The 26,983-nt window shown below is 32.7% G+C and overlaps 2 long non-coding RNA genes across 3 annotated transcripts in view; one reads left to right on the top strand and one right to left on the bottom strand.

Annotated features, from left to right (window-relative positions):
* The window catches only part of LOC139824818 (uncharacterized), a 50,744-nt gene extending 30,698 nt beyond the window's left edge, over positions 1 to 20,046 (bottom strand). Inside the window, exons 1-8 of one of the 2 annotated variants that reach the window (XR_011735297.1) lie at positions 19,830 to 20,046; positions 19,273 to 19,361; positions 18,955 to 19,058; positions 17,741 to 17,849; positions 17,252 to 17,516; positions 15,975 to 16,065; positions 15,777 to 15,896; positions 5,733 to 7,756 (exon numbers count right to left, since the gene is read on the bottom strand). This is a non-coding gene — a long non-coding RNA (uncharacterized lncRNA). Of the gene's footprint in view, positions 1 to 5,732; positions 7,757 to 15,776; positions 15,897 to 15,974; positions 16,066 to 17,251; positions 17,517 to 17,740; positions 17,850 to 18,954; positions 19,059 to 19,272; positions 19,362 to 19,829 lie in introns of those variants that run through there. The other variant, XR_011735298.1, reaches the window with a different exon arrangement.
* Positions 2,666 to 17,233, top strand: LOC139824819 (uncharacterized). Its single transcript, XR_011735299.1, has 4 exons — positions 2,666 to 2,782; positions 15,325 to 15,469; positions 15,585 to 15,741; positions 15,815 to 17,233. It is a non-coding gene; the product is annotated as an uncharacterized lncRNA (long non-coding RNA).
* Positions 20,047 to 26,983: the final 6,937 nt, after the last annotated feature.

The following is a 26,983-nucleotide window of genomic DNA, read 5'->3' as shown; positions in this document are numbered from 1 at the left end:
AAGAAAAAAAAAATATCTTATCATAAATGTCTGTTATCGTAATTGAGTCTACCTGGAAATGTAAATTTTACGGGCGAAAAATTATTCATCGCTAAGTTTGTAAGTAACACATACGATAAGATATCGCATTTTTAAAATCCGCAAATGTGTACATGATAAAGAGCGTTTTTTAAATATTTTCTAAATGTTCTTTAAATTGAAGAATTTCCTAAGAATTAACTTTCAATAATATTTACAAAATTAACAAGAGCATTGTGGGATTGTTATTGATCCGAAAAAATGCAATTAAAAATAAATCTAAACTAAATATTATAATATACCATATCTATGATGGAGAGATTAATTGATCATAAATTCTCTTAGAAAAAAATAAAGATTATTTACAATCTACGAAATAATGACAGATCTTTCAAACATGAATTTATGAAATATTTGTGAAATTTTAATACAGGTAGTGGAATAACGATCTGTATATGAATAGAAATACGCAATTATAATGATGCTCTGAATTAAAAACTGAAAATTAACGATTGTAAATATCTGCCTGAGTTACAATTTTCTGAATTGGCATTTAAGAGTAATTTATTCTTATTTTATTATCGACATTATGTATTATTGTTATCTGCCATTTATTATCTATTTTTATCAGTTCTCAATATTTAGAATGATAATAAAAATCACTTTATTTTTGGTAAAACAGGATGAAACATCTTATCATAAATATCTGTTATCGTAATTGCGTTATCTACCTGGAAATGCAAAGTTTATAGGCGAAGAATTACTCGTCGTTATGTCCGTAAGTAACAATATGATATGATACCGCATTTTTATAATCCGCAAAATCTACGAATTAACACTTCCCATACAGCACACTTGTCCAAGAGCGACGTCTTACTAAAAGATGGCTAAAAGACGTCTTATGTCCCGATTTTGGACATGGTGCTGTTTGGGTTAACAAGCCTTGGCCAAAATTATTAGGCATATCCTATTAAAGTTTTTTTAAAATGACTTTTATTTTTGATAGAAATAAAAAATGAACATTTTGGGGATATGTATGTCGATGTCGATCATGGATGATAGTGATGGAGAGGAGTGTATGCATGTAACGATGGTATGTGGAGGATGCGTCCCCAAAAATATCATGCGACTCTCTGCGAGTCGCGATGGTGCTCCATTCCACTATATGCCCGCCTAACTCTTGTCGTCCGATGAGATCGTCGATGCGAGTGTCGATCAGGGCAATGAATACTGTTACCGAATTTGTTTATATATTTACGTCGGCGCAGTCGAGCGCTCGCGAGAAAACGTGGCTAATTTAAATCATATAGAGTTAGAAATCTTGTTGTAGATCATTCTGTCCATTGAATCGATTAAGTTAACAAAAGTTTGATTGAAGTCAATCGTCTAACGTTTAGACAAAGTTGCGATTTGAATAGAAATTATTTAACTTTTCGGTAATCGATTTTGCATTGTTTCTTAGTTTTTAAGCAACATTCTTCAGACATCTCACGAAATATCTTTTAAGTTTCTTTTCTAACGATATATAAAATATGTCAATTATAGTGTAGGAAAAAAGAACGAGTTGACCATATTTAAATTTGTAAATATATCCTCTTCTAAAAAGGGCATGTCGTAGGTATTGTTGTCACTTTTCCGCGATGCCGATTGGTTCTCTTGTTGCGCTTACTTCATTTGCAGCTGTCATTGTATATTTTAACAGTTGTGAGTATCAAGGGTTAATAGTGTAATAGTAATAGCATAATGTTAAATAGCGCGCGCGAAGCGCGCGTCTGTAGTGTCTAGTATTACTAAAAAAAAGAGAGCATTTTTCTTCTTTCCTTAAAAATTAAGCTATTTTTAAACAATTGAAACTCGGTGAAAAATCATTGTAGAGAAAAAAAAATGAAAAAAGCGTTATGAAGCTTGAAGTTTCAACTTTAACGCGCTACCGCTGGTTTTTTAAAATCGTGTAACTCAATAAAAAAAAAATCGTAGGACAATAAAAAAAAAAAGCGTTTTGTAGGCAAAATATTGTAGTTTACGGAACTTGAGTCGAATTTTTCGAGAGAATTATATCTATCGAGCTCAAAGTGTAAAAAATACGTAATTTTAAGGAATAAAACGATGTGTTCTTTTTTTAGCACAGAACAAGGAACAAGGAAGATAAAAAAATATTAAAAAACTACCAATAGCGCGTTACAGTTGAAACTTCAAGCTTCATAAAGCTTCTTTAATTTTTTGTCTACGATGATTTTTCGCCGAGTTTCAGCAGTTTGAAAGTAGCCCAATTTTTAGGATATGAAAAGTGTTCCCTACTTTTTTTTAGTAGTGTATATTTAAATATATATTATATATAAGCATTGCTTCTCAGTTTTTTATTTGAAAGAGTCAAAGAGCAGTTTGAAATAATATACCCAGATAGCACAGCTGATCTTTGTGAATTCATAAAGATCAGATTCAGATCTTTTTGAATTCATAAAGATCAGCTGTGGTGTCTGTGTAGTTATCTTAATCTTTCCTCGATTGTTTAATCCTGTTTCCGGAACAGCGATATCGTGGCGACTCCGTGTCGTCTGTTTATTTGCCAATACAATCTCCCATCAACGTGAAACCCGCATCCTGCCTCGAATTGAACAGAGAAACCAATATATAGGCCCAGTGTATAGTTCACATGTACCGCATTCGACGCTGATAACTCCACCAGTGCGATTTTGGTGCGCGCCGCGAGTATTCGAGCGTTCTCCAACAAACGTTCTTAAATGAGAGTTCTGTGACGCAACAGGTACGCTTATACCTATTAATAGATCAGTGCCAGACCGATTGCACGAATTCGCATCGATCAGCTACCTAGTTACGCTTCTTGCAATAGAAAGAAAAGTTTTTGGCACAATTTATCGCTAAGGAATAACTCGTGTTTGAAAGACAGACATACTAAGACGTTGATTTTGGAGTAAAGTTATTGTAAGTCTCGAAATTAATACTTTTTTTTATTTTTACGGGTACCCACAGCATGTGCACTGCACATTTTCACTTACGCACACATATACTAAATAACAGGCAACTGAACATATGTTACATACAGTGTTACACATGTATGATTTTCTCTTGAAAATCGATGCGTCACATATATATGTGACGCACGATAGCGGACGTGTTAAGATTCGCCACTGTGATTAAAAGTAAAACCACCATAATATAGAATCATTAATATTAAAGGAATATTTCACGTGTGATGCAAATTATTTACTTTTTAATTGCTTCAATTAAGAATGAATAATTGTTTTTAACAAAGATTTATTTTATTTCTACATTTGTCAAATTATGTCTGAAAAACACTACGAAGCCAGCAATTATGACTTAAAATTATGTAGTTCCGAAATACAGAAATTCTTATATTCTTACAGGCAATTTTAATCAAAGCGGAAATTGAATAAAATAAAATAAAATAAAGTTCGAATACTGTCTGTCGGATAATTTTAACTAATATAGGTTTTAATTTTGCATACGTAAACAGTTATTTATAATTTTATCAAATAATATTAATTACCTGGCTTTTATAGTCAAATTTGTTAATGTTATTTGATTTTATTCAAGAAAACTCTTATATATTTTTATTTATTGTTATTAATATTTTACTAGTATGAATATATTGTAATTAATATTTTAATAAAAAGTAATTAATATAAATTCAGATGAGAGAGAAAGGGGAAGGAGGAAAATAGGGCAGGAATAATTTATTTCGTACAACTCTCACGATCTAATTAATATTGCTTAGACTTCATGAAATGCGATACCAAGAAAAGAGACAAAAAATAGAAAAGAAAGGGGAAGAATGTAAAAATATAAAACAGAAATAAGTTATTGTGCCGCGAGTTTACAATAGGCCAGTCATATTAGACTAATTTAAGGGGTTAACCTTCCAATTAATCTTCACAGGTTGCAACCACCGTGAATCGCTTTGATTTGAGGTGCTGTAAGTGGGATTTATTTTTATTCGCAATGCGCATGCGCATTACAAAGTTATTAACAATATTATCAACAAAAAACGCGATTTTTTTTATCTTTTCACAAATATCTCGAAAACTAAGCAAGATAGGGTAACTAACTATACGTACCTTTTTTGTAGAGCGTAAAATTATCTACAATAATGATCTGAACAACATTTACCGTTAAGTCAGTCGTTTAGCTTGCACGCGCCGTCAAAGTCCAAGACTCGGATCCCGAAAACTCTCGATTTCATCGTTTTTTTGATGTTGCGTCGGTGATTTTTTCCGTCATTTAAAATGGAATTAAAAATTCCAAAAAAATCACACATCAGATGATGTGTGATAAATCCCACTTATAGCACCTCAAATCAAAGCGATTCACGGTGGTTGCAACCTGTGAAGATTAATTGGAAGGTTCGATGTCTAATATGACTGGCCTACAATTTTTTTATTAATGCAAAAGATATATAGTCGGTTTAATAAACGTTTACATCTATGGCCTTTTGCCTTCTATCAGGCAACATATATGCCACAGCGAAAGTATGTCTTTTCTTTTAACGCGATAATGTCGTCGACTCATTTTCTATAGCTTTCTGCTTTATTTCCAAAATATATATCGGAGGGGGAGAGAGTATACTGGATTGTGTGGAAAGGACTTTCTATTCGAGAAATACAGCGTTTATTTGATTAGCAATATGGGGCCTCGCGTTATCATAAAGCAAAATAACTTTGCGTCGTTTTGAGGACATGTCGGACATTTCTCTCAAAGTGTCTGATTAAAACAGTTTAATTGATATACGTTGCGTTTCGCTGTGACTGTTTGACCCAGCCTATCGGGTGGATTTCTTCCAAGAAGTCCACCATTCATAATCATCGCAGTGTACTCCATGTCCATCTTATCAGATACAGAAAATGTAACTTCTCTGTATTTAGTTGCCGTGTACGTCGCGTTTTGATGTCGAGGTCATCGGTTGCTCAGTATTCGCCCACGATTTTTTGCGTTTAGGATTATCGTAGTAAACCCATTTTCTGTCGCCTGTCACAATTTGCCACAAAAAACTCTTCTTTCGTTATCTTGTTAACAATGTGAGACTGACGTCGTAAATAATTCTAGCGTTAAATTTGTCCTCACATTCTCAGTATGTATTATTCATATGTTATGAACAAAGTCATTATTTTCCTTTTAACCATATGTTCCTTCATCAAAGTCATTATTTACATTTTAACGTATTATTCATACAATAAGTTCTTCCAAGCAGATTTCTTTTAATTTTTTAATTTTTCCGTTTTCTATTTTTATCCCATTCACGTAGTATTTTAACAGAAATTTAATATAAGAAATACTGCATGTATTATCTTTTCATAAAAACATTTATTCTATTGTGTGATACTGTGAATGCTCAATTTCATAAAAATGAATTCAGTACGATGATGTAGTTGAATTATTCCCAACGCAATTTTACTTGCTATGACATTGAAACTGATGTGACGTATGAGTCATATTTATGGCATGTGGCGTCAAATCTTCCGTATACATTCAGATTTTTTTTAGAGAATTCGATAGCTTATTACATTATACGATATATTACTCGTAACTCGATCCGCAATTGAGTTGCGTTCTGCGTAACGATCTAATAAACAAGTTCTAGCATAGGTTTCAATATAATGACATATTTAGACGTATTATAGTGCATATAAAATTAAATAAATTGTAGTGGGTTCCCAAAAAAGAATTATGGAATAATAAAGCAAATATTTCTTTACCAGCAGCGATCAATACATTTTTTATTTTTTTATTTGTTCCACTAATATCGAATTAAGAACTTTCCAAGCAAGGTTACGAAGATTATGGTTAGTTATTCGGAGAAGTATTACGTCATATTTTCTGCGAATGGTGATAAAACTCTCTCTCTCTCTCTCTCTCTCTCTCTCTCTCTCTGTTGGTTACAGGAATGATTAGTGGACTGTATTTCACTTGATTTCACTTTTTATTGAAAGAATCTTACAACGACGTTCGTCTTGTATCACGGTCGTGGCCATCTTGTCCAATTTCGGAACGGTTCTCAAACATAATAAGTGCAACACTAGAATGCGCTGCGCGCTAATTTAAAATTACTTTCCCTCTTTCTCTCTGTACGCTCACACATGTATAATGATATATGGTGAAGATTATGTGTGTGTGAGCAAAACATACGTAACATAGATAACTCTTTATCAGCGGATATACTCCGAAGCTTTTGGGAATTTTCGGGGAACAAGATATCACAAACGTTTCTGTTTATTAGGCACCTAAATTTGTTAAAAATAGATTTCGTAGAGTGCCGTTTACAGATTTTATCAGCAGAACATTAGCAGAAATATAACGGAAGCTGCACAGAATATGATGACAGAGTAACTGCAAGAATCGAGCAAAAAATCTGTCATTTCGCAACTATTTAAATAATACATTCAATTTAAATGATTACGAAATGACAGATATCGCTTGGTTTCTACTGGCAATCGCCAATTATGTCGACAGTTTCCGCAACACGAGCTTAAGGGGTAATATTACACCTTGTTATTTATTGTTGTCTATATTTATTTAAAATTTTGAGGTTCAGCAGCGTCAAGTTTTTTTACAAGAAAAATTTATGTATTTTAATAAAATATTTTTATCTTATACTGTTACCTCTGTAATTCTTTGTGATTAAATCTTTTATTCTGTTGAAAAATACATATATAAACTTTGTATTTAAATACCTTGTATTCCTTCGTTGGGTTAAATATTTTAATAAAATATTTTTATTTTGTACTGTTACCTTTGTAATTCTTTGACCACTAAAAAATACACATGTAAACTTTGTATTTAAATATCTTGTATTCCCTTGTTAAATTTAAATAAAATTTTTTAATCTTATAAAATTGTTATTATACATTCTTTTTTAATTGACACAATGTAAAGATTTTTCAAAGTAGTGCAACAATTATTTTTTGAGGCAATATATATGTTCTCTCTGTAATTGGCGCTGTAATTTAAAGAGATATCATTTCTTTTTTGTAATTGTAATAGATCACTTGAAGCGCGACTCTTCTTTTTGATAAGGTAACATAATTTTGTGATGTGTATCACTTGGGTTATAATTTTTCGGAAATAAAGATACTACTGCTTAGATTTTTTCGAGATTTTTCGAGATACAAAGATTACGTCTACCACTTGTTACTTAGGTTTTTTTAAGGTATAATACTATCACTTTCTTTTTTTTCGAGGTAACAACATATACACTACTATGCGTGTACTTGGCGCCTTTTTTATCTTTTTTTTAAAAAGGTAATTTTGTACGGATATCACGTCTTTTTCTAGTATTACGCATTTTATAAACAGTTACAGGGTAAAGCTATTTAGAGGTATAATACTACCACTTTGTTTTTTTCGAGGTAACAACATAACGAGGTAACAACATAATACATATACACTACTATGCGTGTACTTACCGCCTTTTTTTACCTTTTTTTTAAAAAAGGTTATTTAAACTTGAGTTGAAACATGAGTTGATTTTCACGAATATAATTTTTATTATCTACGTGTCTCACGTTAGTATCCATGGCAAAATAATTGCGATAAATCCAAGACACCATTCTGACGCAGGATTGAATAATTCGTTTGTGTTACAAGCGTTTTCCTTGGAAAAATAACACTCGATGTTCGAATGCGGGAAACGAATGCTGTCTCCGTAATTACAGTATTCCTTGATCTGACGCGATGACACGCAGGCTCGTACCGTTACTAAAATCTATTAAAATGTATATAAAATAATTTAAGAATATCTCACATGTGTATATACATCGGGACCGGGTATACCTATATGTGCGTATCCAGAGAGAAGTGCGCATTTATATTTTCTTTTATTTATAGTGTTCGTGTAAACATTTAATTATGTAGATCATACTTTCCACAAATGTCTCTTATCTCTATAAATATTGCTACAAATTGATGTACTTAAATAATAGATGTTTTAGCTTTGCCTTGAATAATGTATTTCGTTTAAAGAAATACATTTTATAAGATATATGAAAGAAAGTGTTCTTTAATATAAGTAATTATTTGATTGGTGTTAAATTTGGCAATAATCGGTGAATGGATTTTGTAAATTTTAATTATGGTTTTATAAAAAAAAAAATACTTTTCTGAAAATTTAATTGCTTCAAACTCTTAATTAAATTATAATTCTTTAACCCTTAGTCTGTAAACCTGGATCGTTTTCGTCCGGGCTAAAATCAAATGTAGTTGTAACTTTTGAAAACGGGTAGAGAAGGCGCCACTGCGCATCCGTAAAAAAAGTTATGCTCCCCGAGAACCCGCCTACCGAGTTTCAAGGCGCCAGTCCCCCTCCGGCCGTCGCAGTAGACACTTGAATTCTTCTCCGGACGAAAACGACCCACCTTTACAGTCAACGTTAGTCAAAACCGTAAATAATTTTTTTTCGTTTTTCCGTTTTAAAGTATTCATTGTGTCCGTAAAAGTGTCACAAAAACATTTGACCGCGAAAAAAAAATTACAAAAATATTTTTGTTCAGTTTTTCTAGGAAATGGCGCAACGGTCGGGCGAGGATGTTTCTCGAATATTGCGTCCTCGCGAGGAGAAGAATGTTGTGACCCTTAGCTATTGACTTCTTATTGATTTTATTACTAATTTTTGAATTATTATATATTTATTACTGTTTGTACTACGAAATTTGGGGCTAATTATTGGCAATTTTGAGGTCGCAAACTTAAGCATTTAATTTCAAAATAATTGCATGCAATATTTTTTTTTATGAAAGCTACATTCTTCCCCTTCAATTTATTTTTTTATTTATTTCGATATCTTTATTTGTCTTAAGGGGATCCTGCAGCCGTATGATTTTCCGACATTATCGTTAACCGATGGATCTTTTAATTGGCTTTACAGAATTGCAAGTTTTTGGTTTAGAATTAAAGTCCGCACAAAAATCTAGGGTGGAAAACGCGATTTTATATCAAAAGCACCAAAAAATTAAAAATATTACTTATTGGGGCACATACACAGCTGTCACCTGACGACAATATTTGCTTAAAACAAAAATTCTACAGTTTATACGTACATAATGTTTATCATCCACCCTTGGGAAAACATGTAGGAATAATATCGTGTAAGTAGAAGTAAGATTCAATGCGTACAAAAAAAGATCCATCTAATAATTATTTTAGTAATGCAAATACGGATGCAGGATGACAAGAAGAGCAGCAACAGTAGTTGCCGGATCTTGCGTAAGATGGCGAGCAATCGAAAAAAGGACAGATGTCATTTCGTTAGACAAAGACAGATATAGGGAAAACAAAATTAGAAAGGTTGACATTATCGACATCGAGGAAGTTCGCCAGTCACTGCAGGATCCCCTTAAAGTTATGATTTTTTGAATAAACAAATGATTTTACCCCTAGTTGCTCCATTTTTTTAATACAAATTATGTGAAAAAATTAAATTGTTTATAATTTTATGATTGATACTTCAAATTGAAGGTTTGAATTACCTTCATAAATTTTTTCAGATTTTTTGTAACACTTTAACACTTAAAAGAAACGTCAGGACGAAAACGACCCAGATTTACAGACTAAAGGTGCCAAAAAAATGTTTACAGACTAAGGGTTAAAGTATTGCTGTTTGTATGTTTTTAAACAACAGGCCGGGCTTGGGACCGTCCAAGGCGAAGTTAAAAAAAAAATAAAAAAATATAAAGAAAAACAATTAGCATCTCGATATAACGTTTCGATACATTTATGTTCGATTGATATTGATATTGATTGACCTTTTTCCCACAAACATCGATTTATTATATGTCATTTTATAATCAATCTTATGTGTTAACATTTTTTAAGCAAAAATCGGTAATTCCTTCACCGATCGTCAAAAAATTCAATTACATGTACATCTTATACACTCTTTAAGCAGAAATCGGTAATTCAACCTAATCTTAAAGTATTATATATGATAATGTGAATAGGAGAGGCAATTAGAGCCAAGCGCGGTAATCAAAGCGCAAACAATTTGTAAAAATAAATATATATATATTAACGTACGTTTCGACACATTATTCGTGTCCTCTTCAGCGTTAAAAGTTCCATATACGAAGATTAACAAAGATAATAAAAAAGAAGTCGTGTACAAGGCGTAGTCAATAGACGAACAAAGCATAAAAGACGCAGTCAAAATTTAAAAAAAAACAAGGATTGAAATCCTATGGATGTACCGTTGTCGAAATCCCAGATACGCCGGTAAACGCTCGCTCCGCATCCCTCGCATCTTAGAAATAATCTCGCCAGGTTGAAAGACCAGGTGGGTAAGAAAGATTCGAAAGCCCTACCTGTACCATCAAACGGAGTCGCAATGTGGTAGAGGCGTAAATTATTTATGTTAAAATCCGATGACTAATAGATTTACTTACAGCGCAATTGCAGACCGGAATATCGCATTGTAACAACAAACTTCACGGTTCGAAACGTCGCGAATGAGTGAGGCATAGGTGGGAAGGTTAACATAATAGAGACTGGTGTATAAACCAGAGGAGGGGATAAACTCTCGCATCAAGTTATTCTAAATTTTAGACAGTCTCTCGATTACATTTAAATACGCGTCCGGTAAACTCTCCGCATCGGTCTGTAAATTCAAACCGTTTGCCTGCCTTTTTATGTATATCATTTCCGAAATCATGGCTCTAATTGCCTCTCCTATTCACATTATTAATCTAGAGAGCCTATATCTTTCTTTATTGTATTATATATGAAATAAGGGTAGAAAAGACTGAAGAATATAATAAAATTAGAAGTAGCCCAATTGAATCATTTCCGTTTTTCCAATAAGTGACCGTAAAAAATTACGTATTATTTCCCGAAAGATTAAAAATTTGTTCTTGAGTTATTAATAAAAATTGCTAATTATGAAAGGGTTACCGATTTTTATCTAAAAAAAAATTAAGCTCAATGTCTCAAAATTTGTGTAAATTAGGGCAATCATATATACTTTTTTAGATAAAAATCGGTAACCCCTTCATAATTAGCAATTTTTATTAATTTTATTATATTCTTCAGTTTTTTCTACCCCTATTTCATATATAATTCTTTAAAATTTGGTTAATCAGTTCTTGAGTTATAGAAATTTTGGTAAATTTTGCTGTTTTTTTAGATAAAAATCGGTAACCCCTTCATTATTAGCAATTTTTATTAATTCTATTATATTTTTCAGTTTTTTCTACCCCTGTTTCATATATAATTCTTTAATATTTCATATATAATTCGTTAAGATTTGGTTGATTTCAAGTTTGAGGTTCAACATCAACCTACCTTTAATGATACTCTACGATTTTTCGACGTTTTCGAACATAAGCAACACATTGGTATCGAAAACTCAAAAAACAATTTTTACTTCGGTCTTTTCTACCCCTATTTCATATATAATTCTTTTAAATTCGGTTGATTAGACTTAGCTTTATATGAGAGCAAAATTATAGACCTTTGATCGCGTATAAAGCTGGATCTAATCAACCAAATCTTAAAAAATTAAATATGAAATAAGGGTAGAAAAGACTGAAAAATATAATAAAATTAGAAATAAATCGATATCTCCAAATTTGCAGAAGTTAGAGCAACCACGGACATTTCTAAAAAAATTCAAAAATTTTTTAAAAAAGAACCTTTTTACCGATCATCGCCAAATTCAATACCAATCTTCCTTGAATGATACTCTATCGATTAAAAAAAAAACATCCCAATATCTTAAAAATTACGGAAGTTAGAGCATATACGGACAACAAAAGCATACATAGGGGAGACCGGGGCTAAGCCGACACTATTTTTTCAAAGGCAATTTTTAATATTTAATTAAAATTTTTAGGCAAATTCAATGGTATATATTTAAAGAGTGTTTCTTCAGGTACAAAATTGATTCAGGAAGTTTTGCTGTACGTCGCTTTATTTTGCCGCCAGGAAAGGAAAAGTGACGCGAAGACAAATTTTCAAATTGAAAAATGCCGGGGTAAACTCGACACTTTGCCTGATCGACATAATTTGATCTGGAACTTATTTTTTATTGTCTGAAACTAAATATACATTTGTTTATCGTGTATTTAGAAAGTACAAAAATTTGGAATTAAGTAAAACAATCATTGGAAATAATGAGAACAAAAATTGTTAAACATTCAATTATTTTCATCTAAACTCATGTCTGAAAAACAATGTATGCAAGTAAATTCGCGATTACACGTGCGCACACATTTGTCATGGGCCATATGCTGCATTACAAGCATCGTTTATTATTGGGAACTAATAAAACAGCGTGTCGACTTAGCCCCTGTCGACTTAGCCCCGAACGTCGTTTTTTACTTTTGTTACTCCAAAAATATAAAAATTTTGAAAATATGCAAAAATTATTATCGGATTCGTATAAAGCATCGAATTTCCCATCAAAATTACTTATCGGTAGATTCGCAAGAGTAAAGCTCGATGAAAGAGTAGACATTTTCGAGAGATCAGAAAAATTACTTTTTACTATCAAAAACGCTTATGTCGCGTTAAAAATTACACTATAACTCAGAATGTTACCAAATTCCGTTGATAATACTGGCACATAAAGACGCATTTACAGTAGGAAAGGCAAGTTTCTACGATAGATTTAAATTGGTAAAAAGCCTAGTGTCAAGTTAGCCCCGTTGTCGGCTTAGCCCCGGTCTCCTCTACATACACACATACATACATACATACACACGGACATTTTGTACAAAAGTGATTTTTCGACGTTTTAGAACATTCTAAACACTTTGCCAAAAATACTTTAAAAAAAAAATTTTTTTAAAGGAAGCAAAAGAGATCAGATTATGACAGATAAAGCACTTGCCTCTTCCATGTGTCTTGCAATGCAACTTAATTACGTAGCAAGATTATATATAAACTAAAGCAAAAATACATGTTTGTAAAGTCTTTACACATTATACTAGCGCAAAGAATATATACATGATACGAATGGTAGCAGCGTTAAATATTACACAGGCCAAAGTTATCAAATATTTTCGCGCTATTGCTCCTTAGAGATAACAGATGCAAGCGTAAAATGATAGAAATCTAGTGATTCTCCAAGATTGTTGATATCTTGTACATTTACTTTGTATACATTCACCATACACACATGTGAAATGTTTATTAAATATCATTTACACATTGGAAGAATCATCTTCGCAATCTTGTGACATAACATCATAATACTACGTATCTCCCTACTAGCTAGCTTATTTCTTCGTTAATCGTGGCTAATTGCAGTGATTATCACTATCATGGTAAATAAGAAATAATCATCAGTAGAAATGTTATATATTTGCTGTTATAAAACTTATCTCCAGGTATCTCATCAAAAGATCTGGAAATTACAAACTGCGCGTACGAAGCGTATGTATGTATGTTCCCACTATAGAATACAAGCACAAGCAACTAAACTCATTTATTTGACTATAAATGTCATGATGTTTTAATATAAATATTTAAATAAATACTTAAGGACGTTCTCTCGTCCTTATACTAGAGAAAATCGATTTTCTTAGGATTTTCTTGAAACTGTAAATATACGTTAATTTAGGTGTGCTTTATGCGTGGTATAAATTTCAGTATCTCTTCCAGTATAAAAAATCAAGATACTGAGCCTAAAAGTTTCAACTTTTACTAATGAAAAGGTTTTCCAGGCCAAACGGTAAGAGATACGAAGTTGGCCAAAAGGACCAAAGTTGCTCCTCTCGTCGAGTTCTATAAGGAAAAAATGTCAAAGCTAAAAAAAATTAAATTAAAAAAATTTTTTTGAAACTTTGAGGCTCAGTATCTTTATTTTTTATACCGGAAGAGGTATTGAAATTTATACCACGCATAAAACACACCTAAATTAACGTATATTTACAGTTTCAAGAAAATCCTAAGAAAATCGATTTTCTCTAGTATAAGGACGAGAGAACGTCCTTAAAACTTGATCCGTTCACTCGTTATATGAGATCTCTCAACATCTCGAGTATTCGCAGATCGTCGCGTCGCGTAAAAGAGTCACGGTCGGTCTCGCTTCGCGTGTACTTGGCGCGAGACACTACCGTGTCTCTTGATGTGGTTGTACATGTCTTAAAGTGTATAAAAAATTTTTTTATAAACGGTTTTAAAACAAAATGGCGGCACGCGAGCTTTTGCACGAAAACTACATTTTTCGACCTTACCGTACGTCTTATAGCTCCCACATGTTTAATCCGATTCATTTACAATGTGAACTGTAGCTTCAAAATGACATTATCTAGTGAAGTACGTAGGATTTTTTCAAAATATTGATTTTTGTAAAAATGGCATCAAAATAAAGAAAAAAATTTTTTTCTCCGAAAAAATCGAAACCGAAAAACGTTCATAAAGTGGATAAATTTTAATTGGTCGAAAAAATCCTACGTACTTCACTAGATAATGTCATTTTGAAGCTATCCAGTTCAAATTTTAAATGAATCGGATTAAAATTGTGGGAGCTAGACGTACGGTAAGGTCGAAAAATGTAATTTTCGTGCAAAAACTCGCATGCCGCCATTTTGTTTTAAAACCGTTCATAAAAAATTTTTTTATACACTTTAAGACATGTACAATCACATATGTATAACCAAATTTCAATATATTTTTTCATAAAAAAAAATTAGAGAAATTGATTCTTTATTTCAGGCTCACAAGGTGATATTACCCCTTAATTAATCAGAATTTATTTATGCAGTTGACACCAATCTACCCGTATGTTCTATTTATTATTCGATTTCTTCTCTTATTGTTATTTCCTTTTAACTTTATTCCTCGACAACATTACAATCTTATATATTGCGATAAAATGTTTTTGTGATATTTAATGAAAATTTAAGGTTGTAAAATTAATACATATAAGGCCAATTTCTTTTAATATGACACAAGTTGACACAAACATCGTTCTATCCTTCTTGGCATTCAATGAATAACAAAGACAGAACGACACTTGTGTCGACTTATTGTGTCACTAAAAGGAATTGACCTAAAGGCCAATTTCTTTTAATGACACAAGTCGACACAAACATCGTTCTATCCTTCTTGGCATTCAATGAATAACAAAGACAGAACGACACTTGTGTCGACTTGTGTCACTAAAAGGAATTGATCTATATAATGGCAATTGCGTTTGTGTAAAACTTGCGACGACTTATGTTAATATGAGCGTAGATAATACGTACGATTTTACGTACGAAGAACGGACGGAGAGTGCAAACGAATGATTAAACATTACATTAAATTATAATCTATCTTATATTTCTTTGCAATTAGATAATAACGAAAGAGTACCCAATTGCAATGGAAAAAATGGAGCAACCACCAAGTTACACGTCAACATACCCTAGCCTGCAGCCACAACCGCAGCCAACGCCGCTACCACAACATAAGTGTGAAAATTTTGAAAAGAGAATTTGAAGTAATAATTATATTATATGAAATGCATACGAACAATGCATACGAACAATAATTCGTACATATACAATATATTTGTGCACATCTAATTATTCAAGATTAATACTACTTTAATGTAGCCACAAATACGGTACATACGGTTGTAACGGGGATGTACTTTATCAAGGAAAGTCAACGTATGACCTGTTCACATTGCCATGCTGACATAAGTACGCGCGTAATATCGGAACCGAACACGAATACACATCTAATTGCGTTAGTCCTCTTTTTAGTCGGGTAAGATTTTGAAATGTAAAGTAAGAGAATCTTACCGGAAAATAATCTGATTAAATCTGACGTTCTTTCGCAGATGCTGTTGCTGTGCAGCGTGGCCTTACTGCATGGATTTTTGTCTAGTCCACAAGCATTACTGTCCAGCGTGCAATACTTTCCTTGGAGAATCCAAAAATTAATCAATTCCACTTGCGATAGAAATATAAGAATTAAGATGTACTGCAGAATTATATTACCATCAGTTAGGATAAACGATTCATGAAGAAGGCATTGTTTTTATCACGTATTTCAACACACCGTTGTTGAATTATCCACAAGTAAATTAGTCTAAAATGTTTCGATGTTACTCACAATTTTACGAAGTTTGCAAATATAATTGACATACACACTCACACACGCGCACAAAGAGAAAAAAGGAGAGATTTCCTAATCTTTTATTTTTATAAATAATAGTAGAGAAGAAAGATATAAGTTGCATACGTTTTATAAGTTTTTTTTGGTAATTATACAGCCCACACAGCACATAATATTGCAGAAATATTGCAGCAATATTATTTTTCCATTGCAATATTACAATGAAATGTATCAGAAATATTGCAGTAATATTAGTGAGATATCTCAGTAATATTAAAATGTCCGCGAAAATGAATATCAGTAATATTGCGGTAATATTACTGCAATATATCAGTAATATTACGGTAAAATTACTATAATATTTGCGTGATATTTGTATAGGGGAGACCGGGGCTAAGTCGACCCTATTTTTTCAAAGGCAATTTTTAATATTTAATTAAAATTTTTAGGCAAATTCAATGATATATATTTAAAGAGTGTTTCTTCAGGTACAAAATTGATTCAGGAAGTTTTGCTGTACGTCGCTTTGTTTTGCCGCCAGGAAAGGAAAAGTGACGCGAAGACAAATTTTCGAATTGAAAAATGACGGGGCGAACTCGACACCCCGCCGGGGCAAACTCAACACTTTGTTTGATCGACACAATTTGATCTGGAACTTATTTTTTTATTGTTTAAAAATAAAAATACATTGTTTATTAAATGAAAAGACATTGTGTATTAGAAACAAAAAGTCGGAATAAAGTAAACAATTATTTAAAATAATGAGAAAAAAAAGATTAAACTTTTAATTATCTTTTTCTGAACTGTCTGAAAAACAATTTATACACGTAAACTCGCGATCAGATGTGCGCACACATTCGTCATGAGCCATACGGTTGCATAAGATGCATTGTTTGTTATTAGAAGCTAATGAAATGTTTTCCGAACACACGCAACAGATGTTCCTTAAATCGTCATCGGAATCGGACGAAACAGTGACCTTTTTTGCGATAATGTCACTTTAGGTTAGTGTCGTCTTTGCCCCGGTGGCGTCGTGTCGACTTAGCCCCGAACGTCGTTTTTTACTTTTGTTACTCCAAAAATATATAAATTTTGAAAATATGCAAAAATTATTATCGAATTCGTATAAAGCATCGAATTTCCCATCAAAATCACTTACCGGTAGATTCGCAAGAGTAAAGCTCGATGAAAGAGTAGACATTTTCGAGAGATCAGAAAAATTACTTTTCACTATCAAAAACACTTATGTCGCGTTAAAAATTACACTATAACTCAGAATGTTACCAAATTCCGTTGATAATACTGGCACATAAAGACGCATTTACAGTAGCAAAGGCAAGTTTCTACGATAGATTTAAATTGGCAAAAAGCCTAGTGTCAAGTTCGCCCCGCTGTCGGCTTAGCCCCGGTCTCCAATAATATTGCTAGAAATTAAAAAACCATTTTAATAATTTTTATTAAATTTTATTAAATTATTTTTAATAGTATTGTTACATACAATTTTAAAATAATATTGATATTGTAAACGCAATAATATTATTTGTGTAATATTAGATAATATTTATTTAATATTGCTAAAAATTAAAACATTTTAATAAATATTATTAAATTTTATCAAATTGTTATTTTTAATAATAATATTACATACAATATTAAGAAAATAATATTGATGTTATCTTTCTATCTCTTTCTTCTTCAAAACTGCTCCATGCTACTCTGCACTGTACGAATTTCCACTGATAAAGAATGACGTAACACTATAACATAATACAAAAACTGTAATTATTATTTATATCTAATTATATAAGGTGAGTTTTATTTTGTATGCCAATTATCTCAGAAAGTATTGGTTTATTGGAAAAATGTTTCAGATAAAAGTTAGAGGGTTTATAGAGGAATAATGGATGATCTTATTAGATTTTGAGTCTGGAACCCATGTTGAGCCCAGTAGGGTCCAAGTCAAATTTTTTAAATAAAAACTCCCTTTTTTTATTACATCATCTTTTTCTACTAATTAATATAAACAACTTTTGTCTGAAACATTTTTTATTTGCCTTATACTTTTTGAGATATTCAAAAAAAATTTGGTAATTTTTTAAATATTTAGCTTATATCTTGATAAATGCTTGTCGGAGAGGAAAATGATACAAGACTTTTTGACTTGATATGGTCTCAAGAATATGTTATTGCAATAATACCCTAATTTCTTTAAATATTTGTGTATACATTTTCTTGAAGCTTTCATGTGTACACAATTATTTAAAGAAATTAGAATTGCAACAGTATATTCTTGAAACCAAATCAAGTAAAAAAGTCCTGTACCACTTTTCACTCCGACGAACATTTATTGACAAACATCTATTGTAAGCTAAATATTGAAAAAAATACCAAGTTTTCCTTGAATATCTCAAAAAATATAAGGCAAATAAAAAAATGTTTCAGACAAAAGGTGTTCATATTAATTAGTAGAAAAAGATGATACCATAAAAAGGGGGTTTTTATTTAAATAATTTGATTTGGATCCTATTAGGCTTAACACAGGTCCCGGACTCAAAATCTAATAAAATTGTCTATTGGTCCTCTTTGAACTCTAACTTTTATCTGAAACATTTTTCCAATAAATCAATACTTTCTGAGATAATTATAGCGGAGATGATTGGCACACGAAATAAAAATCACCCTGTTTATTTCATACATAATTACATATTAAAACATAAGAGTACGGGGTTAAGTATGACGTGTTCCGATATTCACTGTCTATACTGAAAATCTATGGTTAATGTTATACATACACTTTAGATTTTCAGTACTGGATATTAAAATATTGGAACGCAGTTTATACTAAGTTTAAATTTTTCTTACTTATGTATCTAATAAATGAAGCTGTCGCTCAGAAGAGTTTGATAGAAATCAAACTTCTTGGTGCTGCTCTGCGTGAACTTCCACTGATGGAAAGCAACGTAACACTGCAACATAATACAAACACAGTAATTATTATTTACATCTAATTATATATTTTAAACATAAAAGTAGGTTAAGTATGAATCTGTATTGTGATATTCACTATCTATGTATACTGAAAATCTGTAGTTGATGTTACACGTATACTTTGGATTTTCAGTATTGACGATTAATATTGGAAAGTATGGTTTATATCAAATTTAACTTTTTCTTACTTACATATATCTAATAAATAAATCTTTTGCTCTTCTATCAAACTACTTGGTGCTGCTCTGGACTGCATGAACATCCACTGATAGAAAGCAATACTGTAACATATAGCATAAGAACAATAATTATTATAAAATCATGTAAATGGTTAAATAATTATGGTTAAATCATTTAATTAATGATTAAACTGCTTTTTAAGAGATTTGGGATCGGCATATTTCTATCACGTATCTCCAACTCAGGGCTCCAGTTGGATTAAACTGTTAAAAATTTTGAGGTTAAGTTAGCATCAAGATTTAAGTATGAAGCCGTTAATAAATAATTTCATTAGAGACTCGTTCAATAAGGTTATAAAGGCAAATATATGTATTTTAAGATGGTCATTGAAATGATTTTTATGATATTAACGTGGTTTTTGCAGACCATTATGCCACGTAATCTCTATTTTTGGATTTAAAGACAAATCGCCAAATATATATGTACAATGTAAATATTAGTAATAATTATACAAAAATACTTTTAAAAATATTTGTGTGAACAATATTTATTAAATAAATAAAAATTACTTGAAATTAAAACGATTGTTTCTGTGCGGTGTCGTACACGTGATTGCGTGGTCCCACGGAGCCATGCAAGAGACAGCAAGAGAAGACCGAGAATAATGGGGGTCGGTGCTGCGACCAAGCGCATAGCCACACACACTAGCGTTCTTCCCTCCACTTACGCACTCAGAAACGTTCTGTTTATTCGTGTGACAAACTCCTAATTTGAAAAGTTTAATATTGATTATATAAGAAATATAAATTTTAAATTTTATCCATTTATTTTATTATCAATTTACTTACTGGCTCTTAATTAAAAATTAATTGTATATATAATTACCTTTTATTATTACAAAACAAATAACAAATTACAAAATTAAATACCACCACTTATAAAATTTATCTTAATCACTTTTATTCCCCAAAAGTACAAGTCAGTCTCTTTTGATTTCATCACATTTTTTGATTTAGATTTTTCTTTCTTTCAGTCCAAAATTCTTTAACTGGTATATATTATCTGTGCAATACGTATGATTGTGTGATACCTTAATAACGTCTTAATGACGTCAATAAGATGTCATTAAAATGTCATTTGACATTATTTTGCTACTTAAAGTATTATATTTCAACAATATATTGCAGCAATATTACTGTAATATTTCAATATTATTTAAAAACGTGTAATACATCAGTAATATTTCTGAAATATTTCATTGTAATACGTAATATTTCCACTATATTGCAATATTACTGCAATATTTCTGCAATATTATGTGCTGAGTAATACGGACCACCCTCCGATGACCTTGACCTTGACATATGTTGTCAAGGTCACCCTCCCGAGTGACCTTCGGAAGGTTTTAGCCGTCGCTCGTTTTTATTAAAAAGTTATTAACAAAAAAAAATTCGAAAATATAGCAGATATTTTAAGGATGTTCTATAGGGACAGGTCCAGCCAAAAGTCATGGAAATCTTAAAAACACCGATATTCTCTAGAGATCCAAAGACAAAAAAAATGTAGACAAATAGTTACGACAAGTCTAATAGAATGTAAAAAACGTAGATTTAGTGACTGTAAATAACTGTTACTACTATTCTTTTCTTAAACAAAATCTCGGCAAAATAATTTTTGACAGTGAATTTGCCCTGAATTCAACTTAAAAAAATTAAATCTGTGAAAAATTATAAAATAAAAGCTCTGTTTAGCCAGGAACGATTTATTGCACAGTATAAGTACATATAAGCGATAGCGTAAACGAGGCGCGTTACGAGACAGGCAGACAAGCACATCCAACGGCTCGCGAGATCAGCCGGGAAGAGCACGGGCGCTTCGTGATACCTGTTTACCAAAGCGGAACTACTTTCTGGGATCGTCCGGAGATACTCGAACGCACACGGCGATCACACATGAGCATACTCATTCCAACAAGCTCTAAACTCGTAATTTCAGTCATAATCAATAATATAAATTAAGTATATTGTATATAAACATGAAAATTATATTTTTATTATAATGATATTTGCTGCAAATATATTAATAAGCTACGCAGCTAAATGTGACAACACTGGTACAATCCAAGAGGTTGGAAGGCCTGTTTTCACACACACGTACTTACACAAATCTAGTTAATGCTATATTGGAGGTTAGTGGAAAAGCTTGTCATTTTTGGAGTATTACATGCTTTACGGACGGAGCAGCTGATTGCGGTGTTACCACACTTCCATACTGCGCGCGCCGATAGTCCGATCACGAGTCCGATCCGTCAATAATTTCGTTAATCTTTTTGCAATTTCTTTAAAACTATGTTGTAAATCGTTTCAAATTTTATTGCTATATTTTTGTTTGTTGATGATCTTCTTCTTCTCTAGCCTGTTTTCATCCACTCCTGGACATAGGCCTCTTCCATTTTCTTCCATGTCTTTCTCTCCTGTGCTGTCTGCATCCACCTCTTTCCTGCGTGGCGTTGGATGTCATCTTGCCATCTCGTTTGTGGTCGGCCAATGCTTCTTTTGGACTCTCTTGGTCTCCATTGCATCAGGACCTTGGTCCATTTGGTGTTGCTTCTCGCAACATGTCCCGCCCATTGCCACTTTTGTCTACTTAATTGCTCGTTCAACCACGTCGGCAACTCCTGTTCTTTTCCTTATCTCTTCGTTTCGGATTTCATCCCTCAGGCTGATTTTCAGCATTGCTCGCTCCATTGCCCTCTGACAGATTCTTAGTCGGTTTGCGCTGTTCATGATCTACTTTGTGTGTAAAGTATCACTATATTCGTTACATTTTGCTTTCTCATAGAGGAAGCTTTGTTTTCGTGAATTTCGTATATAAACCTTTGATTGCGTATAAAGTTGGGTTTAGTCAACCAAATTTAAAAAAATTATATATGAAATAGGGGTAGAAGAAACCAACAAAGATATTGGTTTTTGAGTTTTTTTTGCCAATATGTTCAGATTGTTGTAAAACGTGAAACCGTTCAGGGGTAAACCTAAGAAACCCAAAAGATCGAACGGGGAGATTCATCGTCAGCGACGCTGGCTTCGCGTCGGTGGGCGATGTCCCGCGCGGGTCCTCGTGGCTCGCGCGCGGGCACGCTGCCGTGCGTTCGACGTCCGGCGTTCGTCGTCGTGCACTTCTCCCCTAGTAGAACGTCGCGACCCGCTGGGTGTCGGTCTACGGCCCGGGTGCGGTGACTGACGCGTCGCCGGTAAAACGGCACGCGTCAAACCCCCGGTTGCCCGGCCGGCTGCCCGGCGGTACACGCAAGGTATCAGGCCGCACTTTATTTGATGAAACGCGCTCGCGCGCGCCCGTTCACTTAGGTGGGCGAGCGCGCGCTACGGTACACGAAGGCTAACGTCGAAATATCGCCTAAAAAAATGTCCGTATGTATGTATGTATGTGCACATTTGATGTTGTGGTTGCTCTAACTTCCGCAAATATTGAGATATCGGGCTGTTTTTTTTTTAATCGATAGAGTATCACTCAAGGAAGGTTGGTATTGAATTTGGCGATAATCGGTAAAGGGGTTCTTTTTTAAAAAATTTTTAAATTTTTTTAGAAATGCCCGTGGTTGCTTTAACTTTTGTAAATTTTGAAATATTGGGCTATTTCTAATTTCATTATATTTTTCAGTCTTTTCTATCCCTATTTCATATATAATTCTTCAAAATGTGATTCATCAGTTCTCGTGTTACACACCTTTGAAATTTCGGAGAATTCGTACATACATAGAAACTTTATAAAGCTGAGTCTAATCAACAAAATCTTAAATAATGATATATAAAATAGGGGTAGAAAAGACTGAAAAATATAATAAAATTAGAACAGTTGCCAAGAATATAATAAAACTATAAATAGCCCAATATTTCAAAATTTGCCACACATATTTCACATATAAAAAAAATTATAGACCTTTGATCGTGTATAAAAATGGATCTAATCAATCAAATCTTAAAGAATGATATATGAAATAGGGGTAGAAAAGACTGGTCTTTCTATCCCTAAAATAACAAAGAGAATTTACAAAATACTTTAATGTTTTCTTCAACACTTTTCTCTGTAACGCCATAAGGTTACATGTTAAAACTCGGATATTAAAAAATTGATAACTTTTATCTAAATTGTGAATTGATCTGAAATTTAGCCCCGAACTTTGAAACAATACACAGAATATGATATTAAATTTTCATCAACTTTGTTACATTTTGCCTAACTATATAAAACATCCTTAAATATTGAGAGACATAAACAACCAATATTACGTCTTTTTTTTTTTAAGTAGAAAATATCTCGTTTCGCGTGAAAGTAGCGACTTTCACGCGAAACGAGGTATTCTCTGCTTTAAAAAAAAGATGTAATATTGGTCGTTTATGCCTCTCAATATTTAAAACTTTTTAGACACAAAAAATAGTCTATTTTTAAGCAGAGAATACCTCGTTTCGCGTGAAAGTCGCTACTTTACCAAAACACAACATTTAAAGCAGTAAATTGTTGATAAATTGAAGTCTTTTTGTTAAAGCAGAAAATACTTTATTTCGCGAGAAGTCGCTGCTTTACCAAAAAAAGAAATTACAGGACAAAATGATAATAATTACTATAATATTTATATTTTCTGTTAAAGGATACATAATAAACATTATTTCGAAAACAGCATCTAATCGTTTATGAAAATCGTATGCTTTTTTAAACATAAATTCCGCTAAATAATGATTAAAATGGTAGAGAATTGAATATCTCGTTTCGCGTAAAAGTTGCTGCTTTACCAAAAGCTGCTTTATGTCTATTATGTATCCTTTAACAGAAAATATAAATGAATAAATATTATAGTAATTATTATCATTTTGCCCTGTAATTTCTTTTTTTGGTAAAGCAGCGACTTTTCGCGAAATAAAGTATTTTCTGCTTTAACAAAAAGACTTCAATTTATCAACAATTTATTGCTTTAAGGGGATGCTGGAGCCGTCTGTTTTACCGGCATTTTTTGTCGTCACGTAGCGTTGTATTAATTTAACAGAATTAAAAATCCTTCTCTAGAATTGCAGTACATACATTAATGATTCGGGGGAACTCCGATTTTATATAGAAAACGAGAAAAAATTACGGAAGTACAGATTTCCTTATCCTACTTTTATCCCAATATGGCGTCTCGAGTTGTGGCGAGCTATCAGCTCGTCACAAGATGTATTTCATATAAGAGATATACCATTGGTGTGAACGCGAAAACAAGTTCCCCCGAATTGCACAAGAAAAACATCGATAAACCCTCCAAATCAAGATTTGGAAGCGTAATATAAAAGTATAATGTCGATGTGCATCGTGCGTATGTGTGCGTGCAATGTAGCGTGCTATCCTTGTCTATATCTTTGTCTATACAAGGACAGATATAGTCGATAACATAGAAAATGGTAATTTTGTCGGTTATACAGACGGCTCCAGCATCCCCTTAAATGTTGTGTTTTGGTAAAGCAGCAACTTTCATGCGAAACGAGATATGCTCTACTTAAAAAAAAAGACGTAATATTGGTCGTTTATGCTTCTCAATACTTAAAATAACTGCTATATTTTCGTAACTTTTTTTGTTAATAACTTTTCAATAAAAACGAGCGAGTGCTAAAATCTTCCGAAGGTCACTCAGGAGGGTGATTTTGACAACATATGTCAAGGTCAAGGTCATCGGAGGGTGGTCCGTATTACTGTATAATTACCTTTTTTTATACCGTTCGCGGTATTTTTTATCAATCTGTAATCTTACATTGTAAAAAGAAATATTATACAAGGAATTGATGATCCTTTTAGATATACGTATCTACAAAATATTTTAAAATTATCTTTACGTCTTTAGACATGCGTACTGCCTAAAATACTATATACTATTAATTATACTTATACGTATGTAGTATATACATATATTATAATATAAATTATATTATAACGCATATAATAGCATATAATAAAATTGATAAAAAAAATCAAATTTGAGTGAGAATCTTGTCAAAGCGGAATATTTATACAGTTTATTTATTACTTTCAAAGATATTTCTTAGGGTGAGTTTATATTAAGCAGTGATGAAAGTTATAAGAGCGGCGATAATAAGAACGGTAATAAAAGCTAATAAAATCTGTCTGTCTTTGATGTGTTTATAACGGAGCTGTGATGATAGTGTTGCGCTGCGCTTCGCTATCGCACAATCACTCGCGTTTGCGCCGCGCACTCCCGGACTCGTGTAATAAAAGAGGGTGAACACTTTATTACAAAAGGAACTCAGGTTTATTAAGAATTCTGTACAAGCGTTTCAGGTGGAGAATACGTCCGAACGATCGGAGTCTCCCTGTAGATCTGACAGTCGTCGTGAAAATCAATACATCAACAACAACCGGTCGTTAAGGACCGCACTTCAACTTGAAGCTATTCGAGCGAAGTTCGGGCTCCTCGTGAGCGAAGTTCCGCGCGCAACGGGTGTCTCAACACGGGCGCAACAATAGTATAGTTCTAGCTGTTAACTGAGATGAACCGTTTCCAAACATGAATAATTCAAATGAAGACTAGCTGCAAAATAATATGTTGGAAATTGTCTGCGTAGAAAACGAGACACTTTCAATATTTTGCTCATCCTATTAATAGCAAACAATATAAATTTGGGAAGTTTTATCATTTATACAATAATTTGAGAAAGTATCCACAAAAAATTTTTGATATATACGAATGACGATAAAAACTTTTGATTATATATTCAAGGTTTCTAACAAAATTAACAAAAAAAGGTGCAATTGTCATGCTAAGTCAATTCTTCATGAGAAACGATTTTTTATAGTCGATGAAAGCATAGAAATAGAAAATTTTTCTTCTCGACACTTTTATCGCTGTTCGACTACTGAACATAGCTCTGTGTGCTGCATTAATATAAACACTTACATATAAATAAATGCATTTTTTCTGTCTGCTTCGCTAGTATCACCTGCTCTTATCGTTTATCATTGCTCCAACATAAACGAACCCTCAAACATTAGTATATACTTTAACTACTGACGCTATTCTAAAGTTTCCATTTTCTTCGCGTAAAAGAATCACGTGAAATTATTTTTTCAAAGGCCGAGCGAGATAGGTTCGGGAAATCTCGAAGGCATTTGGAAAGACGACTGGAAGGTTGCGAGACGGAATTTCGTAGCAAGGAAAAAGAAATCTCTCTTTTTAAAGCTGGAGACGAGTTTGCGGCTGGAAGAAGAGATCGAACGGGCCTAGAGAGATAGCTATGTATATGGAGGCGCAACATCGCCTGAAACAACAATGGGAATCGGCTTTTCGTCGTTTGCGGATGCAACTCGAGCAGAACGCAACTTGAATCATCCATTGCCGATCGGGAAATTTCTTATACATCGATGACTCCAGTTCCGATAGTAGCAGCAACGGCAGTATTAACAGCCGCAGCTGCAGTAGCAGTAGCTAGTACTAGCAGCAGCAATTTAGAGCGCTTACGACGAAGATGCATATCCGAGCACTCCAATAGTCGAATTTTATTCCATTTCGGCCACTTCTAGCGTCCCGCATACAGCCAGAGCCTTTTCTTCAGATTCAGGGTTTGTTCAGCTAAAAACAAATATTACAATAATTATGATGACGATAATGAAAGTTCGGTTCCCTGGCGAAAAAAATTTCTATGAATAACTACAAAATTTAACT

This window comes from Temnothorax longispinosus, unplaced genomic scaffold, assembly GCF_030848805.1.
Source record: "Temnothorax longispinosus isolate EJ_2023e unplaced genomic scaffold, Tlon_JGU_v1 HiC_scaffold_59, whole genome shotgun sequence".
NCBI lineage: Eukaryota > Metazoa > Arthropoda > Insecta > Hymenoptera > Formicidae > Temnothorax > Temnothorax longispinosus.
Note: the sequence above shows the minus strand (reverse complement) of the source record. Positions and strands in the feature narration are given on the sequence as shown.